The 22,928-nt window shown below is 34.5% G+C and overlaps 1 long non-coding RNA gene across 1 annotated transcript in view; it reads right to left on the bottom strand.

Moving 5' to 3' along the window:
* Positions 1 to 22,928, bottom strand: part of LOC311435515 — a 144,860-nt gene that overhangs the window by 121,624 nt on the left and 308 nt on the right. The window lies entirely within an intron of this gene.

Genomic DNA, 22,928 nt, shown 5'->3' with positions numbered 1-22,928 from the left:
CATAGACACAAAATATTTGACACTGGTAAGGTCTGTGGAGCCATCTCCAAAAGGTTTAGTGTTAGAGCAAATGGTTCCAGGAAAAATTTATAATCTATGGAAATAAATACAGTGCTTTTAAATACAGTGTTGTTTTTTTGTTTGTTTGTTTTTGTGTGTGTTTTGTTTTTGCTTTTTAGAGAAAGTATCTTGGATTTTAAACTTTGTGCTTTGTATATTTATATAATGGACTTTGTTAACAAAGTTAGTAAAAATAATGGAACAGTACTCTGATTGTTATTTAATATTAATATATATATATTTTATATATTAAATGCATTTGAGTTCAGTCCACCATGAAAAAATAATCAGAAAAAATAATGCTAGCAGAACCTGAAAAACAGCTTGTGCAATGTATAGAGAGAACCTGAAATCTCAGGTCAATAAATAAATTTCCAAAGCTGTCAGAAATGTAAGTTGTAGCAAGAATGTGCAGTCTTTTCCAAATCCTCTCTTGAATCATAAAGCTGGTAAAGTAACAGAAGCATATTAATAAACATTCCCCACGGGATTTGGGGCCACTTAATACTCCAGGTAATCCAATTTGTCTTATCATCTTGAGAAGCACAAGTTTATGTAGGATACATTCTCCTGGTGTTCCAAGGCCTATTCAATTACTGAAAAAAGTTTATCATTTTTATGGTAAGCTGAAAAGGGACTGATTTTCTCTGATTCTTTTCTGCAGTGATCTTTTCTTTGACAAGGTATCCATATTTCTGGTCTTTCTGAAAGACCCAGCTGTTATTGGTTTATAATGTTCATTCACAGAAATTGAATTGGCTAAAGGCTTTTTTTTTTTTTTTATGAACTACTTGCAACTTAGAATAGATGGGTTCTTGATAGGATTTCTCTGATTTCTGTGATAAAAAAAAAAAAAAACCTTGCTAACTGTAAAAGTGTGGTAGAGGACAGCAGAGAGAAGATTGTAATTTAATCTATAGTTCTGCTGTTTGTGATTGTATCTCGGGTTGTTATCCTGAGGCATGGTGCTAAAAGCTAGAGTAGTATTCTTTTTTAAATGACAGTAAGCAGACTGGAGGATGTCGTGCTACAATTTGCTGGGAATCCACTTGCCAGTCAGTAGAAGAATGGATTAGAATTTCTGACTAAATGGGAAAAATGTGGTTTGATCTCTATGACAAATGGAAACACTGATTTAGAGTAAAATTACTGCTGTTTAATGTCTAGAGACCTTCATAATAAGCACTGAAAGATGGATAGGCTCTGAGAATAATGTAAAGGCTAGGATGTAAAAAGTATAAGAAAATAAATCAATAAAAAAAGACTTGTATTGTTTGGCTTGGTAGATTAGTCTTAAAATTTTGAACATTGGCTAAAACCTGTGAATATTAATTAAGCAGTGGGTAAGAAACATTCTGCCAAATATTTATTTATTTATTTATTTATTTTTGTGGCACTAAAAGTTTATGTTCTTCAAACAGCTTGCTAATTGATGTGGTGCCACCATCTTGGCTTGGGAGAAAGGAAAATAGTGAAGACATAATGGGTAATCAATGTGGCCTAGCAGGGGCTCAGAAAGAACAAAAATACTGGAGTATTAGGTAAAAGCAGTAATGATGTTTGCATAAATAGAGAAGTATGAAAGAAAATAGAATTACTTGACTTCTGGAGAATTATGATTATACAACAGACTTGTGTTACAATAAGACCATGCTCTTACATGGTAGTGTTTTAATAATTCCTAGTTTAAGCACTTGTGCAAGTGGTACTGCATGACACAGTGAGTTTCTGTGGCTGCGATGCACCTGCAGCTGTACTTCAGTCAACTTCTGAGTCTCTGAGTCTATGGATTCCATGTGTGTATTGGCTTCTCTGGAGGATGAGTTAAAATGATTTTGTAGTGAATTTCTTCCTACTTTATATTGGCTGATATGGGCCTGTCATATTGAATGATAATATCCCTAGAAAATATAGACTACTCATATATCAGTAGATTAAATGGTTTCAGTGACAATGTAGCACTCTCAGAAACAGTTCACTAGAATTTTCAAGTATCATTCCTGGTAGGCAGCTCTCCCTCTTTTGGAGGCCGAACTTTTGGTAGCATAGACACCATCTGTGCTGCGCCAGTTGGCCTCAGAGGCCAGGAGTGTTCCCAGACACACTTAATTTGCTAGCACAGACCAAGCCATATGGTCCTGACTCTCACAGAAGCCATGGCTGTTAAACATTCCCTCAGAGGTTCTGTTTTGTACTGTCTCATCTGGAGCCTCTTCCCTGTGTTGTGCAGTGTGTTTGGTTATCTATAGTGTAATAAAGCTTCCTTTCTGGCTTTTAGATTAAACTCTTGACTCTGAAGGAAACATTAAGTATGTTCTTCTAAGGAGGGAACTGGTGCCTTGTAGTTTAAGGAGAGCCCATTCCTCCCAAAGGGAAGATGTGGATGAGCTCTTGCAGTAGACAGACTTTTTCCATTGAAGGAATATTTCTTTTGTTACTAGGATGAAGCTGTCCGGCCCTTCTGTTCATTGCGAATCAAGAATGAGTAAGACACTCTGCTCTAAAGTGGTTGTGATGCATATTTGGAGTGGCAGAAGGTAAGACAATATACTTAGTTCTCTTCTGTTTTCATTCTTTTAGATTAGTTGTTTGTACAGTGGTTAGAACTCAAGTGGACCTAACTGATTTTTTTCTCTGAAGATGATGTAAGATCACAGCAAAGGGCCCTTTTAAACAACAAGCAGAATAGTTTATATAATCAGAAGTCAAATATGGCTACTACAAATGTTCCATGGGTCATCTTTATAAAGGATGGAACATAACCACATCCCTGCATTCAGCTATGAAATACCATCTACTCAGCACAGCCCTGGGGTAATAGATCTAATGAACCTTAACAGTCTTAGGCCTGACTAGTCTAGGTAGTCTCCAGAACAATAAAAGATGTTTTAGTAGCAGCAGATGACAGACTTGATATGGTTGCTTTGGAACTTGCTATGTTACAGGTGATTTCACTGTAATTGTCAGTAAAATTCAAAAAAGGGTTTGTTTACAAGCACCCAAACACTATATAATTAATTACATCTCACTTTTGAGCACAAATCACTTCATTCAGAAGTAACTCAAATTAATCCATAGTGAATTTTAGTGTGACTTTTGATCACAGAAATAGATTTCAGTAGGCTAACATGCTACTTCTGGTTACAACACAGAACCCAGAATCTACCTATCTGAATCTATCTATCTATCTATCTATCTATCTATCTATCCACATATATATTTGTCAAAAAAATGGACATTCATAGCCAAATTTGTCTTTGGAATGCCAGTTTAAAATGAGATGGGCCTTAGCAACAGAGGTGTTGAAAACCCCAAACTGCATATTTCAGATAGTTCTCACCAACTAAAAATCCATCTCAAAATGACTTAATACCTGAAAAATGAATTGTTTGAAATAATGAGTAACTGACTCATACATAGTTCACTAGCAGTTATATTTCTTGATCTAATTAAGTTTAAAACAGTTTTCCTCTTGCAAAAAAGTACCTGTTTAAAAAAGCTAGCCAAGGCTTACTCAAAAATTCCAAAGTGTTTCAATGTTTTAGGGTAAGTACCTCCATGATATGGACTTATGCCCAATGTATTTCATTTAGAGTGAAACTCTTACATGTTTTGTATTGAAGATGGAAAACATTAAAAAAAATTAACATCTTTTAACATCTTTATCCTGGTAAGTCTTGTCATAGTAGGGTATGGACTTCGGGTACATCTGGAGCAGATTTTGCTTTTAGAAAACTAGATGATAGAATAGTTTACCTATTCCTTTCAATCACATGTTTTTTGTAACTGGAAGGCAAAAAGACTATTTCAAAATGAAAGATTGCACCTAGGAACCTGATTTCTTCAAGAACAATTGAAAGCAATTACACTACTCTTATAATGTTGCAATATTTATACACTTAATTCTCTTCAGGACTGGGATTTATCTTGAAGGTTGTGTAACTGTACAAGTAAACAAGAAAGAAAACGCTCTCCACTTCCTGAATACTCTACTGCCATTTATTGTTAAATTCAATGTTCAATACATTTCAAAAACTGGTAACTGAAAACTGTGTAATTGCTAGTTTTTTGTAGAATGAGGTACTGATATGAGAGATAGGAAATCCATCACTGACCTTCTTAGATATAAATGAGTATTAGGAAAAAAATTAGTCTGGAAAATAGAAAAAATAATTTCAATCTAGAGAGTCTCAGAGCTGGGTAAGAACTCATGTGTGAACAAGCATGGAATTGTTGCGGTGGGGACTGGGGAATGCCTCAATAGACACACAGCTGGTTCCATAAATGATCTTTCAATCACATCTCCAGGTATCATGACATCATGCAAAAAATCAATACATTTTATTTTATTCTTCTTAAAAGCTAAAACAGAGATGAAAGCTTCTAACACAGGTTGGTAAAGTTTTACAAAGTGACCTGAATTAAGCTAAGCATGTCATGAAGGAGAAGACTAGATACAAATCCCAAAACAGAAGTGAAACAAAGAGTAAATAACTTTTTTTTTTTTTTTTTTTTTGTGCTTGTTTTGTAATCTCGTGATTCTTTGGGAGTACATACTCTTGAATGAGTATGAAGTTGTAAATAAAAGCAGGAAAAATATTTGTTCTGTCAGTTATTAGGTAATACAAATATCAATAAATGCTTTACTTCTGAAAAATTGTATTAATTGAACTATCCTGAAATAATTTATTTTTAACACAGTAGCTTGAAAAAGGCGGCATTCATCACATAGGTTTATGAAAATATGTATATTTATTTTGCCTTTTAGACATAAATTTGTCAAATAGTGAGCTTACAGTAAACTTAAACTGAGACATACTGGACAACAAGAAAAATACATTTTTTAAAGAAACATTCTTGAATTAACAACATTTTCAGACATAACTATGGATTCAGATAAATAACCGGGTATTTAATCATTCATTTACACTGGCCACTGCATTTCTTTTGGTTATCCATTTCTGTCTGTAAGATCAGAAGCATCTGGAATTTGAAATAATCATTTTGACCTTTCCTCATTTTTCTTATTAAAAATAAAATCTCTAATTAAAAAAAAAAAAACAGTAGAAAGTACAGATACTATTTTCAATGCCTATTGATTTTTAAACAAATAGCTCCGTAAGCATAACTTCAAATGAATGTTCTTAATTATATGAGAAAATACAGAAACAGTAAAAACTAAAATGAACGTTTTCATGGATAAAAGCTTCTATTTGTATTGTATTGTAAATTAACCAAATTATCTTGTATTCTCTTCCTTCCTTCTTTCCTTCCTTCCTTCCTTCCTTCCTCCCTCCCCCCCCCCCCCATCCTAGGTCCATAGCCTATTTTCCATAATTCATCAAAATTTTCCTGTTTTTTTGTTCTCTACATCTTAAAAGAAAACATAAACAGATTGGATCCAGATTTCTACCTGTAGTGAAAATCAATGGAATCACAATTATATGTATCCATAGCAAATTTTACTTTTTGTACTATATTCACAAATACCAAAATGTTCTCACATTGGTTTCTGTAAGCATAGGAGAGTATAGACCCACATTTTAAAAGCAAAAAGGGCTGTAAATCTGTAGTTAAAAATAAAAACAAAAACAAACAAACAAATTAAACCTTCAAAATTAAAACCAAAATGAGCTTTAAACACATACACACCCAAGAACTTTAGCGCTATTTGTAAATATTTCTGAAATTTCTCCATGGTCACTACACTGTAGTAAAAAAGGTGGCAAAAAGTGATTACCAAACTTTATTATATGAATTTCAAATTCAAACTCATCCTGAACAAATTTCTACCTGGTCCTGTTTGTTTACTCACGATCTTTGAATATGTTTGTATTATAAACTAAATAAATAAGGCTGACTTTACCAAAACAAATTCAGTTAATCAAAATGTTAAAATGGAAGATATTGTGGTAGACAAATCTCATAAATTGTGAATGTATCTAAAAAAAAAAATAAAAATCTTGCACTCCCACACATCCAGGTTATTTTATCTCAGCTGTTTTGGTAATGTAATACATGGTGTATGACAGAGTGGCAGGCAAAAACAAACCAGCTGGGAAACATGTTCGGCATAAGCATGTAAGCAGAAGCCATTAAAGCCATTACTTCTTCCATTGCTACCAGTACCAATTGTGAATAAATGAGTTTAAGAACAATTTGTTTAATTTGATGGCAAATCTTGAGATCCTTAAGAGTTGTAAAAGCATATTAAAAAGATGAACATTTTGTCATAACTGGTTAAAAATCTCTTATTTGTTCTGTAATGTACATGCTTTAATAAACAGCATGTGACTTTTGCTCAAAGGAATGGGTCAAAAAAAGAATATACTAATTTTATTAAGGATACTCTTTATTTTTACTTACATATAGAGTGCAGAATAGCAATTCCTGCGAAGATCCCACAGGTGTATATGTATATAGGCTCAAGTACTGTTGCTGAGTATATACAAAAAAAAAAATCACTATGAGGAAATTATCTAACAGATTACATTCAGTCGCCTTCTGAGATCTGAGTCAATCAGAACCAATGGGAAAGAGAGGAAATGAAACTGATTTATGTAGCATCAACAGATTATTTCCAGGACTGATAGCATTCTCCACAGAACAAAGTGCTATTCCATCTTTAGTTACTTTGTATGAAGAGAATATTTGGTAGAGCACTGTGTGTTTCTCACTAGTGAGAAGGAAGAAGTGATGAACTGTTATGTTTTCAGAAAAACTCAGGCAAATTGTTAACTGGCTGATTTAAAGTGGGATTTTGTTTCTGCTAAAGAGAAATCAGAGACAGAACTGAGTAAAAAGAAGAGGTGATGCTTGGGTACAGTAAGCATTGTATGGAGATTCTGCAAGTGAATTATTAGTATGGTTTTTAAATACTGATCCCAGCAGTTGAATCAGTTGCACAAAAGTATTGGAACACTTTTTCATGAGTAACTTTGAAGTCTGAAGTATGTTCCTGTTTTTCTGGAAGTTTGAAAATGCTAAATGACATACTGTTTCAAACTGTCACATCATAAAGGCTGAGCTCCTGTCTCTAAATAAAAATTGCTAGAGGTGAACAGGAGGGGAAGTATCTATATGTTCATTGAAGTTCAAAGGTGTTTTATGTTATAACTTGGTGTGCTTTGTGAGCTTTAAGTAGCAGCAATAAAGTGGGAAGTTCCTATGTCACTGTCGGGAGACTTTCAGATTCATGGCTTTTCTTTTTACACTTCTTCGGAGAATGTCAAGCACTACTTCACAGTGTGCATTAAATGTGTATTAAATATTATTGTTTTGATGATAAGCCATGCTACATTCTCTTTTCAAAAGGTATGAGAACTGCTGCATGCTTTTTATTAGGACATTGCAAACCTTGGGTTTATATAATGCTTTTTCAAAGTGCAGAGCTCTAACATGTGTATTGGTCTAAACTTAAGCTGAGCTTCTAGGAAAAAGAAAATGTAACGGTTTATCATATTGCATCAACATCTCTTTCTTTTGTTACATTTGCAGGCTGGCAAGGTTTTCATTTTAGATAATATGTGGAAGTATTTTTCTATATTGAAAGACCACATATGCCTAAGGACCGTGTCACATAGAATGTACTTTATATTGTAGTCTCATACATCTTTTCCATCATTTTGAAGGAGCAAGTAAAAAAATCTGTACAGAAGGATGAGGGGATGATTTGTTTCCCATATTGACTAAGATGTATAGATTTCTCTTCTCTCCTGTACACTAGTTGTCTGCCTAAAGGTGTCTGACAATTTTCTAGACAAAATTCTAGTGATAAGATTTATTATTATTATTATTTCTCATTTCAAATATGAAAGTTTTGATTTACTCATCATAGAACACAGCTATCTGAAAAGAGGGGAATTTTTCAAGGTGGGAGTGATCTTCTCTTAAGATAATCTGTAGTTTTACTGAAACTGCTATTTTATACGTAAACGAATGCAACAATTGGAAAAGAAATTGTCTTCCTTGAAAATGGTAACCAAAATTTTGTTCCCTCCTCCTGCAGATAACTCTTGATTTTTTTCCTTTAATGTAACCTAGATAAAGTCTGCATCCATTCTAAAGAACTGCTGTTAATGATAGTAAGAAAAATATGTACACTATAAAATGCCAAAAACTTGTAAAATGTGATAATGAATGTAGTCACAAATAAAAGCCAAAAGATTTGTTAGAGGCCTAGATTCCTAGATAATTACAAAGAACTGGAACTTGCCAACATTTGTTCCACTTATTCTAAGAGAAGAACTAGTGAAACTAGTCAATAAGACACATAGCCCATGCAAGTCTGTATTCTAGTTACGTTTTGAGCAATACTTGATTTCATTGGCATGCTCACAGAATGATCAGAGGCACATGTAGTGTTATTTGGTAATCTAACAGAACTGCACATAGACTTTACATCCCAGACAGCAGGTACCGGCCATATATAAACATATATAAACATTGCAGAAGTTAAACATCTCTCTATCAGACAAAATTTAGGTTGTTATTTCCTGATGGCTACACTTTCTGTTCATAGATGTCTGGAGATCCGTAGTAAATTTCACTGGTGCTTTGAAGATCTTTCCTTCCCTATGCCTGCAAGTAGATTACATATAGTGTGGCCAAGAACCTTGGACCTCAAATCTAAATCCCGTAAAACATTTCCCCAACTATCTTGCTTTTATGGCACTCTTTGTGGACTGGAGAGATGCATTAAAATTGTCTGAAGCAGAATAAAAAACAATCTCAATTCATCCACTGAAACTGAATACACTGTGGATGACATGTTTAAGGAATGTAAGGTAGGGAGGACTGGCAGCTTCTACCTTGCTTGTGACTTTTAATAGAGGGCTGCTTTAACTTTAGGATATATTGATGGTCTATAAAGACAGATTGAAGTTAGGCCTGCTTTGCAACCTCAAGTAAGGGAACTAAGTCATTGAAAGCAATAGATTTAGTGACTCAACTCTATCTTTGATAGTTCCTATTATACGACTTACATGGCACTCTCTCAGCATACTGCCCTTGTGTGCCCTTACCTTAAATATTTCAACTCCTAAGCTATGAAACAGGAAAAAACTTGATGAAGTGGACAATGTTTATACAATCTGTGGTTGTAGTAAATAAAGATGAATGGGAAAACACTGTGGAATGGAATGATAAGTGATTTGGCTTATGTGATTTTAATGAATCTGGAGAACTTGCTAAAAAAAAAAAAAAAAAGGAAATTGCAAAGATTATGCTAAATACTACTGCTAATAATGCTATATGCAGCAAAATGCTGCAACTATGAAAAAAATCAAATTGCAGAGGTAAAGTGGGAAACAACTAAAAAGGCAGTAGTGCTAGACAAGAAGATAAGTAAAGCACTTAATTTTAGTCAATTTTATTTTGCAGTTGTAAGAGAGGGACATTTCATGCTGAAATGTATGTTAATGTAAAAATAAAGAAGACTCCGCTCTGAGGTCTTTACTGAAATACTACCTGATTTGGAGCTGAGAGGCAGACAAACCAAAGGGATTCCATTAGAGAAGTGTGACATTAATTTTATTTAAAAAAAAAAATTGAGTTATGAATAAATAATTCTTCTGTGGGTTTTGATTTGTTGTTGTTTTATTTTGGTTGTTTTTTGTCACCTTAAAGGTCTGGGGAGGAATATGTGATAACTCATTAAGTCTTGACTCCTATTGTACAGGGAAGGCTGATTAACTGTTTTTCCTACAAACAAAATGAGAGGAAATCAGTTTGATCATTGCTTGTTTTGTTTGTTTTTCTAGTAAAAAAAAAAACCCAAAACAGTATGTTTGGTAATAAGAAAAAAATCATAATGGCTTTGAAAGAAGGTGAAAGAACGTTTTTCACCACTGATTTTTAAAAGGAATTTAGCAAACATCTTTGACAGATACATTTGATCCAACATAATAGATAGAATAGATAATCTCCTGTAGTTAGCTTCTAGAGATTTTTCTGTTGGTCTCCTTTTTGCATAAGAACGGTAGACTAACAATCAATTTATCACTAATCTTCATGGTAAAACTAATCTCTAGGCAATAGTTTCTATTGATCACAAGTCTAAGTGCTGGGGCAGGATTTAAATATTTCATTGGGCTTTGTTTAGGAAAGTATTCATTAAGCCGTGTCATTTCATAATTTAACAAATTAGGCAAAAATAGGAAATAAATAGCAGTATATCTTCTCTATAATACGTGGGATTTTACTGGTGGTGGAAATCACTATATTTTGAGGGACCTTGAAAGCAAGATGCTTACACAAACTAATACATAAACTGGAATAGCTTTCAGGAAAATGGCATGCTTGTTTTACTGCTATTTTGAAACAACAAAATTTCAGCGTTAGGTATTTCAATACCATCTGTGTGCTTTTTGGATAGTCTTAGCCATGCTTAGTCTATAGCAGTGAATTTTGTGCAGGACTATCTCTCACTGAGTATGTGAAGTGACAGTTCAAGAAGCTGAGTATATCCACACTAGAGATGGACTATCAATTCTGATTGACCATGACAGGATATACAAGAAAATGCAGTTTGCTTGCAAACAGGATGTAGTTTGGATGTAAGCCTGGAAATTCTTTGTCCTTGGATCTATGATCAAATAAATGTCAAATAGCTCAGCATTTCTTCAAGCAAGTCCAAAGGAAACAGATACCTGAATGATCAGTGTTATCAAATTTTACTGATACAGCAGTTGGATGAATGAAAAGTTATGTGTAAGAAGGCTAACAGAAACACAGGACTTGTAAAAGGGTGGTGAAGAAGTGGTGTGGGTGGGAGAGATGTTGTCACTGAGTGAGCATTTGGACAAGAAAATTAAAGAGTGAAACACCAGAGGAGAAAACAGCTCTTTAAATGAAAAAATAAAAATAAAAATTGGGGGGTGGGATGGGGGAGGGGGGGGAGGAGGGAATGCAAGCACAGCAGACCTCCATATAATTCAGTGGCTGAGTAAACACGTAAACACTCAATTGAGATGATTGTCAATTAATTACTTTACTCTGCATCAAAGAATTTGTTTTAGTGTAGATACTTTTCTTCAGACTCTTTGAGTGACGTTATAGTTCCGGTAATTATCAGCCCTTACTGCACGTGGCTTATGGCATTGCTTTACTTAAAGATCCGTAGTACAATAAGGGGCAAAGTTCACCATTCTAAAAAATACACTTACTTCAGCTGACTAAGCTGCTTGCACTTAAAACAATACCGAATTTTCCTCCTTTGCTGATTTTGCTGCTATTCTTGCTAAGAAGAGCAAGACTTGACTATTTTAGGCAACTTCAGATAAACATTTGGATGACAATCCATCACACACACATATATATTCAATAAGGGGTTTAGGTCTTTTTTGGAACAGTGATTTTTTTTGCTCCATCTATAGTCCAGACTTTTTTTTTTTTTTTTTTTTTTTTTTTTTTTTTAAAGCAGAAGTCATACAGGCAGCTATTATGTACAGAAATAGCAACTTACATTTTTCTTCAATGTTTCTTTAGAATCCTAATCCTGAGAATCACAAGAACAAACATCCCAATGGGAAAACAGAGTAATTTTGTATTATTTTTTTCCTTAAATCTCTTTCTACCACTGACAGCAATAACAAGTGTCTCAGAACCTTTCTTAATTTCTTTTGTCTAAACAAAATTTTGGGCAGAAAAAGGAGTTGGGGTGGGGGGAGAAAAATGATACGTATGTGTCCAGAGCATAGAATCATAGAATATCCGAGTTGGAAGGGACCCACAAGGATCACTGAGTCCAACTCCTGGGTCCCCGAAGGACCATCTTATTTTCTCCCCTTATGAGGAGGGTGAGTGAGAGGTTGTGGTGGCAACCTCTCCATCAGGGTAAAACAACCACACATGACTTGAGTGTACTTTTGATGCATAGTGACTCAAAATGTGTGTACACAATGCTATAACAATGTTACATCAACTGTTCCATCAACTTCTGTGTGTATTCCTGTGAACCCTAGTCCCTGTGTTTTGGTGTGTCAGATATATGTTTGTGTGTGTATGTGTATACATGTGGTGTAAGTATTTTAAGTATTACACCATCTGTGTTGGAAAATCAATGATTTGGAGTTGTTTGGAGTCAGGCACCACATGCCTCATTGCAGTATTTGCTATTCTTTATCTTTCAACTTATGTCCTTATCTATCTGTTGATTTATCTTTATTTGCTGGCCTTCATATGAAAGATTTTTAGTAAATATAGACAGACCAGGATGGCAGAAAGCAGACTGAAAGAAATCTGAACTGTTCCCTTGTTCTTTCTGTCAGGAACAAACTCTGTGCTGCAGACTGGAAAGCAGCGCTTTGCTTTTGGAAGCATTTTGGTGTGGATCTTTTCTGATTCAGTCTTCTTACATAAGGCAAAAATGATCCATACCCAGTGCTCTGGACATGGATAGTGCATGCTTTTCCTGTGGCATCTTAGTCTCATGGACACTACAGGGGTGCTCCTGAAGTCGAACTAGTCAATTTAAACAATGGTGCAGCTTCTTACTGGCATTTTATACCAACTGACAATTTTGTGTTATCCTCCTTACTTTTCATCTTCCTATTCAGTGTCAGCAGTGTCCTAGCTTTCCATCTTCTGAGTTTTTCATTTGTCTGCTGACAATTTGCCAAGTAATGATGTTCTTCCAAAGAACAATCTTTGCCCCCTCATGGAGAATTTTTACCTACTCTTACAAATGTTTACTTTGAAGTAAGGAAGCTGTGATCTGAAATATCACTGATGTAGCTGCAGGCTGAAACAGTGCTGAAAAGTTCAAAACAGAATTATAATGAGATCTCCAAAAGTAAATGATGATTAGTTTTAGCACTTTGGTTAATAAGATTGCATGTGAAGACAAATATACTTTACTCTTATACATCATGAAAATTATTGGCTAAAAGGAAATAAAGAAGAAAAATTGGATTGGACAACTATTATCAATAGCGCATTACTGCATCCTAAGTCTGAATAAGCTGCTCTTAGGGAAGAAAAAACAAAAACAAAAACAAAACAAAACCTGACATGCTGTGTCCATTTTTAACAATCGATAGAGTGTCTAATCATGTGGAGCACAGAATGGAGTCCGCAGCTAGGATCTTTATTTGCTTTTAAGCAGATTGAAATGTGAACTTTCCTTAAATGTAAACAGAACCATACTTGAAAGCATAGATACTCTAGTAAAATATATTTTGAAGCTGAGAAGTTAGTAGTTAGTTATCAGCATTTAAGTATATTTGACATTCACGTGGGCTCTTGTTTTACATAATTGTTTTCATCAACAGATTGCTCTTGATATATTTTTTAAGAAAATGTTGGAGATATTCCCATATACAGCATAATTATATCTGATACTTTTCTTGATATAATATTTTTCTTACTGGAAGATTTTTCTATATTTATGGTGTAGGAAATGTTTTAACATTTTTCTCACTTAATGATGCCTAAACTGTTTGGTGTTGGAGAAAGTATTAAAAAATTCAAAGGAATAGTATCCTGTGCTGTAACAATTTATGCTAATGTTTTGATTTCAGTACCTGGTGAAAGAGGACAAAGATTGATTTAGGGACCATTTAAGAAAACTGGGCATACACAAGACCATGGATGGAATGGGACCAGGTGGCATGCATTCCAGATTCGAGGCATGCCAGCAAAGTCTTGTGGCTGATTTTTTGTTGTTGTTGTTTGTTTGTTTTGTTTTGTTTTTGGAATTAGTTGGGAACAGAAGTGCTGAGGGGTACTAGCAGGCCAACAGGCCAACTTCTGTTCTCACCCCTGCCATCAGAGTGGTTTCAGATTGTTTATGAATGTGGTGGTAGGTGCTTTGTATATATAAAGATCTAGGGATCTACAGGCTTTATCAGCTTCACCTCAGTCTCAATGAGGTCTGGTTCTGTAAACAAAGGGAGAGCAATGGATGTTGCTTGCTGTGTGTATAGCCAGATAATATTCTAGCAGCCAAACTGTGAGGAGGTGGCTTGGATAGGTGGACCATGAGGGGGTGGAAAATTGACATCACTGAGTCTAGGGACTGATTAACAATTATGTGTGACATAGACATTCCTTAGGGATATTGAATATATCAATAAAAACTGGGTATAGAGGAAGATGGAGGAAAGAGGGCCTGTCTGGCAAGGTGACCATTGCCCAGGGACTCACTGACTATTATTCTGATTGTGGGAAGTGGTCAGTGATTGCCTTTGTATCACTTTTTTTCTCTCTTTACCTCACTTATTAAGTTGTCTTTAACCACAAATTTTCTCACTACTGCTCTTCCAGTTCTCTACTCACTGAGGACAGGGACAGTGAATGTGTGGCTCTGGGGGGTGCATAGCTACTGGCTGGATTCACCCCACAACAAGAACCTTGATAAGCTGGAGGAATGGACTTAGGAAGTTCAGCAGAAGCTAGTGCTACCCTAAATATCCTGGCATGTGAATAAAATTGAAGAAAGAAGCATAAATAACATACTGAAATTAAAAATTTGCAGTGTAGCTTTATTATTAATTAACAGGGATGGTAATTATAAATTATCAGGGAAAAGCTTTCAGTACAAGAACTGGAGTCCAGTGTATTAATACACAAGAACTGGAGTCCAATGTATTAATACACAAAACTAGCAAACGGAGGTGGTTTATCACAAGGATATGATAGCTGTACAGAGCTTCTTGACGAAGAATGCTGAGGATGTAAAACATTTACCTGGATTTAAACAAGATACATCAAGAGTTAATTAAAAAACAGCATCAAATACAGAAAATCTGATCTGGCAATCATTGGAAGCAGTATTAAGGAAGAGGTACAACATATAAATGGAAGAAGTATATTTATGGAATATATGAAGAAGAAATTGTTACTCTTCCTTAGGACTGCTGTTAGAGACAGAGTACTGAACTCCTGAAAGCTTTAACTAACCACCACAAGCTGTCTTAACGACTTTGAGAATATTTGCACCTGCTTCTGTTGAAACTTGAATGTAAATTGATCATTTAAAGCAATGAAGAAGTTAGCAAGGTTGCTGTGGTTCAGGGATGAATTTACTGTATTCTACTTTAGTTTAAACTGACAGAGAGGGATTTAAGCCACCTTCAAGGAAGAGCTTACCAGCTGCAACTGATATCTATATTCCTATAAGATACATATGATATATAGAATTATAGAATTGTATATATTTGTTATATTTATTTAGCTAGTTAAGTTTTGAAATGTAGGCATGTAACTTAAGCTCAAACTAGACAGGATGTTAAGAAAGCTGTTATTTCTGAAGCTTAATTAATCAGCTATGGCCTGAATAATTGGGAGGGAACAAAGGCAAACACAGTGCTCCAGAGGTTAGTGTTGTTGTAGAAGATGGGAACCTAAATAATGACATGCAAAATAAAGGCACAATGAATTGCAACTAATTCTTACACAAATTCTAGTAGGAAACAATAGGTCACAAAAGGGACTGCTCATTAAATTTCAACAAACTTTGCTCTTAATTAGGTGAAATTAAAAAACAAAACAAACAAACAAAAAAAACCAACAACTTGTACCTTAGTATATGCATAAAAATAGCCATTTGATACATAAAGTGCAAACTATAAATGCCAAGGTAAACAGAGATGTGGTAAAGTTTAGTGGTGTCTTTATTTACTCAGAACAGCCTCATCATCAGAAGGAACATGTAGAAAAGTAGTAAAAGTCAATTTTAAACTTAACAGAAGCAATAGAAGTGACAAATGATAGCCAGCAGGACTCTATGCTGCTTCAGCTTGCTGAACCAGATGTCCAAGAGATTTCCAAAACATTGAGAATAGAAACATAATTTTTTACCTGAAAGTTACCATCTAGATAGCTATTTTATATTCAAAAACACAATGGTATTTGAGAAGCTCAAGTTTTTGTAAGCAAGACAGTTGGAGTCAAAATCTATATATTGTTTCATAAAAAGCTCAGCTGTAGCACACTCAAAAATGCTACTGTGTTATGGCACTTCTGCAAAATGAGGTTGTCAAAACTTACCCTATTGACAATTACAGGAACAGCAGACTTGGGGAATATTGACATAGACCAAGCCTGACATTTGATAAACTGCTAGTCAGTGCTGTAGCAGAAAGCTTTGCTTGGTGCCATGCATAAAACATAAAAGAAACTATTCCAGAAGCACCACAGTGAATTCTATCAAGCACAAAAGCAGCAAAGGCAGTGAACATGATGGTAGTCTCAGGTGCCATCTGAACAAGAGATAACTGGTGCTGAAGAGGCCCACCTTGGTCTTTTTTTGCTGGAAGACTGAACTTTGTAAAAACAAAGTATATGGCTGGATATGTCTGCCTTCTCCAAGACAAGCAAACAAAACACCTTTGCAAAGAGACATAAAAATGCTGTTATGCAAAGTAAAGATAAGACCATGTGATAGGGAGGAATTAGAAGGAATACTTACAAGTAATCTCCAGGAAAAGTTAGATGCATAAATCTCTCTGGACTCCATTTACCATACTCTTTTAAAAAGACATGAACAAGGAACTTTCATACACTGTAATGTCTGAAGTTTCATAGTATGCTATGTCCACTGCAGATGTAATTATCTATACCTATACCTATATCTATATTCTTAGAATAGTTTTCTAAATAGAAAGTAAGTTAAATGGCTTAATATTATTTTTCATATATGAACAACAGGAGCTGTAGGAGTTGAGATGTTGAAGCCTCCTGCTTCATTTTTCTGGGCTTTTTATACCAGATAGCAACAATCTACTGTCAAACTTTTCTTCTACTACTTTCCTAAAACCAAATATATATATATTTTTTTTACTAAGTAGTGTCTGAGATGTTATACTACTGTCATTAATAGATTGCATTCATAGGTAGGTCACATCTAGATTGAAAAGAAAGGAGGAGGTTTGGAAAAAAAAATCTTTGTTAAATAATCAAGGTACCACCCTGTGAAACATGCCAGGTAATCTCAGTCTTCAGGATGTTCTTCTTCACCCGCAGCTAGTTCTAAACTGTCCTTTTTTCTTCTCATACTCAGAAAACAAGCCAGAAAATCCAACTACCTTTAAATTAAACAGACATTCACTTTTTCCTTTCTTTGTCAGCCAAGTTTGCCTATCATACTCCATTGCCCACTTGTGACTTTTTCACAATCTTTGGTTAAGACATTCATAAAACCTTTTTAATGCTCTATATAGTGCTCTCAGTTTCTACCTGATGAACTAAATTAGAAAAATGAGTTGCATGATCTAGATAGAAAAATCATATCCATTTTGCACAAATATGAGAGCAGTACATGGGAGCTGTCTTATTTCAATACTGTTCAAGAAAGACATGGCAGTATTCAGAATGGGACTCTGTCTGAATCCAGGTTTTTTTCTTTTACCAGTCTTAGCTTTTTCTAGGAGATCGAACTTCATTCCTTGTTACAGGCTGATGCTCTCTTGCTTCTTGTCCATATGTTTTGAGGGAAGTGAAAGAAAACGAGGAAATGAACTACTTATTGTTGAAACTACAGGGTTTTGCCACCATTTTTTAAAATTCCTTAAATAATGAGTGTAAATAGAATTATCCATTTTATAATGACGTGTCCGAAGCCAAGAAAGAAACAAAGCAATGATAAAAATGAGCATGTTAGCCAGGACTTGGCCAAGGGGATAAAGATAGGAGCAGATAATAATAAAGAAATGACAACAGTGCTTGTGCAGCTTTGAAGGTCAAGGAAAAAATAGGAGAGCAGCTGAGCCTATGACTAATGCTGTTATAAGAGAATATAGGGCATAAAGAGTCAAGAACAGTAGTAGTTGTGTTGCAGAAGTGGGCATATAAAAGGAAATCCATCACTTGTATTATTTCTCCTGTTCTGTATTTTCATTTTATGCGAGATAGTCTAGAAAAAGCTGAGCTTAATTAAACTACATAATTTTGACATGCTTTTCTTGTATAAAAGTATTTACCTGTATTTTGAAATATTTTTATTCTTTAAAAGTTTATCACATCTTCTAAAAAAATACTTTTCAGTTAAAAAAAAATAATCTCTGACATGACAGTAAACCCATTGTTGTTCCTGTGCTGGATAGAAAGCATAGGATGGAAAATATTGGTTGATCATTGTACTTAAAATTGTTGGTAAAGTATTTCTCTACCTCATCATATACTTATGATTCCACTTAAAATATGATAGACACTGTAGAAAATGCAGTAGGTGACAGTCTTACATTTTCCATTTGAATAGTTAGTGATGATAGAAGACTCACAGCTAGTTGTTAGACTCATAGTTACGCTTATTACTTTAAATGCTGTTACATTCTTATTCTTTTCTTGGCTCACCTACAACTCTGTGATGAATTTACAGTTCTATAATCTAGTGGATTCAAGATATGTGTGTCACTTCAAGAACATTTAAAAGGCAGTAAATGGTGATTTAATTTCAGTTACTTGCTTAGTTATATGTTCAATAATGTTCAGGCATATCTTAAAATTCAATGGCAAAGTGACCTCTTGGCCATTGTTAGTATTTTGAGTCCTTCCTTTGAGCACTGCTCTGAGTTCTGGCTCAGGTCTACATCACATGAATTAGACTTCAAAAAAGCAGAGAAGTAGTAGGGGTGTGAGTGAAGGTGAGGTATGTAGGCTTGAAAAACTATATATCAACGAGTGAAATCCCAGAAGAATTTAAGGGAAAGAGAAAGTGACCACCCTAGCAGAATGAGCAGAATGTACACAAAAGAACTCATTTATAAAATTTATCAATTGTCCTGCTGAACAGAGATAGTAGCGGGACTCACAATGTATGTTTACAATGTTATTTGACCCAAGACTGACTCTGTGCATCTGCTTTTATTATGTTTTTTCTTATTCTGAGACCCCATTGCTTCTTCTTTTACTTGTACAACAAAATGTACTAGATACTATTGTTATAGAAAATTTGCATACTGTCTAGTAGTTGACAAGCTCATTAATCTTTGTGCTGAGAGGGGAAAAAACTTTATTTCCATATTGTTACTTCTCATACTTCAGGCATTTCAGAGAAAGTGCTATTCAAATAGAAACATAAACAATGGAGTGCTCAGATTAGGACAAGAAATAAATATATTTATGTGTGTTTTTTTTCCCTTGGAGTTTACTAACATGGTGCAAAGTGTAGACATGGTTAAATATACATGTAGACATTGCAATTTATACATATGTATGGCACTGAACAAATCAAGATCGAGAAAGACCATATTTGTTTATTATTACTTTATAGAGTGGATTTTTTAAAGATTTGCTTATCATTCTTTCCACTGAAGTGACTCTTAGGTCCTGACTTGTTTTGTTCAGTTATAAGACTTTAACATAGCTAACTTACTATGCCTATGTCTTGTATAATTAATGGGAAGAGGCTGGAACATACAGAAAACAGCTATGCCTGTAGATCTCTATTGTTAGAGGTATGTACCCATTTCCAATAAAAGGGGGGAGGGAGATGATGATGTCATTTATTCCTAATCTAGGTGCCTTGGATGTCTAGGGAGGATGAATTAATCACTTCTTTAAGTGAATTAATGTGATTTAATTGAATGTGAATTAATTGAATGTGAATTGAATGTGAATTAAACACATTCAAGACAAGAAAAAAGATAGGCCTGAACTGAGGGAATTCACCTCTCAGTGGATACACACACTCAGCTACCATCATGCAGAAATGCAATTATTTAAATCCATGGACAAATATTACTTCAGCCCATGGACAAATTGTCTAATACTTTTGGTAGCCGAGGTTTGTTATTTGTTTTAAATGTCCCTGAAACATCTGTCTCCTATTTGGAGGGGGCAATATACATGCTTTTTTTCTTATTAATACAGGTTCTGACTCTCCCTACCTTCAGATAAGGTTGTTAAAAAAAAACAGTTGCTTAATATTAAGAGCTATGGAAATTAGATTTTTATCTTCTGTTTAATTAGTGATAAGTTTGTAGTCTCTGGATCCGTGCTTAATAAGGTCTCTTTTTGTGCATTCTTATGGAACTTGACTTCTGTGCATTGCTTATAGGGCAAGTAAGGACAATTATACATCTCTGATAAGGCAAACATATTTTAAATATGGATAAAGCTTAATTTATAAGCATTTTCATGTATGCTTTAAATAACCAAATAATTGAAGTGACCTGTACAAATAAGAATAAGGATGATGAGTTAGAAGAAAGTATTTATGGAACAACATTCAGCTGAGAGTGGGTGAGGTTTCAATATATAGTCTATAGATGATTATCACCTATCAATCAATAATAAAGTTATCTAGATTTTTGTATTATTTTTTTTTTTTCCTGGTAAACATGACAGTGTTTTTTAGTTTCAGCTGTACATTAGAATGAAAACTTTCTTTCCTGTCTGAGTAACTGCTTCATCAATTGCTCTGCTTTCTTTTATCAAAACTCCCATATTTCAAACAGCCAGTAATTTCAATTAGGTCTCATCTGGGATGTGAAAAAACACAAATTCAAATCCTTGTTCACGTGTATAAAGTCTTTTGTTAGACCTGCTTGATCTTGTATAAATATCAGCTGGGTCATAGGTAAGAAGTTTATAACTTACAAAATTACCAGAGTAATTTTTCCTGCTACTGAAATCTTTAAACAATAATTAAAAGAAGATATACAGTGATTCTTGCAGATAGATATCCATACATCACAGATATTGTACTTATAATATCAGGGTAGAGAGAAGGAAGGTATGTAGTAATAAAGACCCATCTAATTTAAGAACTCTGTACTTTCAAGTCTTCTAATTGTCAGAAACTCTCAACCTGACCAAAAGCTTTGTCTTTTTGAATGCAAATGCACATGCCAGTGTATATTCATACATACAGATGTATGCATGCATGCCTATGTATGTATATACATGCGTGCATGTACACACACGTGTATGCACACAAATATGCACATACTGAGATAGTCTCATGGCTCTTCTGGAGTTTTACACTTGCAAAGAGGCACTAGGGAGCTGCTTAATGTTAGCTTATTTTCTGCCATAGCATTAGTGAGAAAGGTGAAATAAAATAAGCAGACTGTTACAGCTTTCAGTCAGGAGTTTTAATTGGCATTAATTAAATTGGCTTCCAAAGGGCACATTTTGTAGGGGACTTCCCCATTTAAATAATTAGTCCATGTTTGTCAAACACATTAGTTCTGGTAGAAAGCCAAATTCAGAATGAGGAGATACAGACCAGGTAAGTGTTAACCTTAAGTGCTTCCTAATTGTTTTGCACTAATTATTGGGAGCTTTTATTATGTAACTGTTAATAGTATTGGAGCTTTCTTCAGTAAGAAGCACTACCAACATGAATCCTGACTGAATGCATCTTTTCCGCTTAAAAATCTCCTGGTGAAAGCATGACAAATATGCAGGAGTGTTCAGAAATTGTGTGGAGTCAATAACTCTCTCTCTTCCTATGCTACTCTGAAGTAAATGAATTCTGGCTTAGTGAAGCCAGAAAGTAATTTTGTTAAAGCCTTGTTTTGTATAGTATGGCAACAATGAAATTTTGTGTATATTTTTATTTCAGGGGTTAGTAAAATATTACACTGAAACTGTAAAACATGCAGGCTCTGTGTATTCTGCCTAACAGAATAATGCTTCCCATAATGGACCTCCCTTCTTATCCATACTGAGGATTAAAAAAAAAAAAAAAAAAAAAAAAGAGAGAGAGAGAAAGAGACCCTAGCATTTTTTGTTAGTTTGTTTGCAAAGCCTCTGTTCTTAGACAAAAAGTTTAGGGAATACAAAATAAATCAAAGTATTTTTATTTATTTATTCTTTTAACTGAGAACATTCCTTCTACCTTGGTGTCCTATTCATCAGACATTGCAAAAGCTGCATTCAAGCATCTTTTAAGTGCACTAAAAGGATATGCCTTCTTACCCAGTTTTTCATACAGGATTCCTCCTTAAAGAGCACTTTAGATTTAGGAATAAAATATTAGAACTGGAATCGTTAGATGCATGAAAATATTTGTATCTCATCCAGAGATAAGCAGTGAAAACATTTAATCAATGTTATCCGAGTGATAAGATGTGGTAGGGTTTGTTGAATCCTTTGGCCTATGATTTTTTTTGTTTTTCAGCAATCTAGGGAATGTAATTCTTTGGGGAGACATGAAGAAAAAGGTTTATTTTAGTTTTGTTTCTTTAAATTACCCGTGTGTGCGCTGTTTCAGAAGTAATTAGACATTTAAAATATAGTAGAACCCTCTCTCGTCAAATGAGCTGAAACTGCCATTACCTATCAAAACAAAGGTATATCTCAGCAAAGAGCTTGGTACCAAGAACAGAACACACATTCTCTATTAAGATCACAGAGGACAGTGATAAAAACAAGTTCATTTTTTTTTTTTTAATGCAGTTTGAATGAGTGATCCCTAAATTAGTTGAGGATCAGAGTTCAGGGATTTTCCATATTTAATCTAAGAGAGGAAAAAATAGCAGCCTGATAGTCAGTATCCAGAGGGACTCACTTTCAAGAGTGCAATAAAGGATGTTAGGAATTCAAGTATTTAAATCATGCTTAAGTCAACACAGAATTATTATGATATTTTTCCTTTCTGGCAAAACTCATAGCATCTAACAGACATGCTTTAATCTGTTTAGCTTGTATTTATATTGATTATTTTTTTTCCCTTATATTCTTTCTCCAATAAGTCTTGATTTAAGACAATAGGGATTGGTAATTTCACAGAGGAAAATCACTATATAACACTGCACAGCTGCAGAAAAGCTACCAAAGCATGACCGTCCATAAAGTTCCATTATTTGGCTTCTGAAGCATCTAGCTTTCAGCCCAAAGAACCCAGGCTGCAACCCTACCAGCTCTGCAGCCCTTCATATCAAGAAACTTTTCTCTAGGCATCTAGTCCAGTGCATGCA

This window comes from Aythya ferina, assembly GCF_964211825.1.
Source record: "Aythya ferina genome assembly, chromosome: 4".
Classification (NCBI taxonomy): domain Eukaryota; kingdom Metazoa; phylum Chordata; class Aves; order Anseriformes; family Anatidae; genus Aythya; species Aythya ferina.
The sequence above is the reverse complement of the archived record's forward strand: the minus strand, read 5'-3'. Positions and strand labels throughout refer to the sequence as shown.